Below are 551 nucleotides of genomic sequence, written 5' to 3'. Positions count from 1 at the left end.
ACAAGGCACTTCATGCCCCTCGAAGCCCCGCCACGGGCAGGCCACCTAGGCCCAGCAGCCAGCCCCAGCCAAAACCACGGACCAGGTGGCTCGCTCTTCCTCCAGGCCCCAGACTCCGGGCGGCAGCCGGAGAACAGGGGTGTGAGAAGACCCCGATCCTCCCTGCGCCCGCTCAAATGTGGTGTTGTTGCGTGTTGCTCTCAGATGTAATTAAAACTGGGAGTACCAAGAGGGGGTGTCCGGCACAGTCCACCCCCCCTCCAGGAGATAGACGGTGCCAGCACACCCCCCCCTTCGACAACCCTGAGCCCTCAATGTCTAGATGCCAGAGGGGATGGAGGAGGCCGACCGTGGTGAGGCCCATAAAATAAGCCCCCCCAGGTGGCCCTGACCCCTACCCCCGAGAATGCCCTACATAGATGTGTGTTGTGAAAATGATGTAGATGGAAGTGTCTAAAATGCAAAATAAAATTGGTGTGGGGGATGTCATCAGAAGGTGTGGCCCTCCAGTAACAACCCCCTCCCCAAAAACCTACATGTGTGGCAGAGTG

This window comes from Cyprinodon variegatus, unplaced genomic scaffold (genome assembly GCF_000732505.1).
Source record: "Cyprinodon variegatus isolate N-32 unplaced genomic scaffold, C_variegatus-1.0 Scaffold1369, whole genome shotgun sequence".
NCBI lineage: Eukaryota > Metazoa > Chordata > Actinopteri > Cyprinodontiformes > Cyprinodontidae > Cyprinodon > Cyprinodon variegatus.
The sequence above is the reverse complement of the archived record's forward strand: the minus strand, read 5'-3'. Positions refer to the sequence as shown.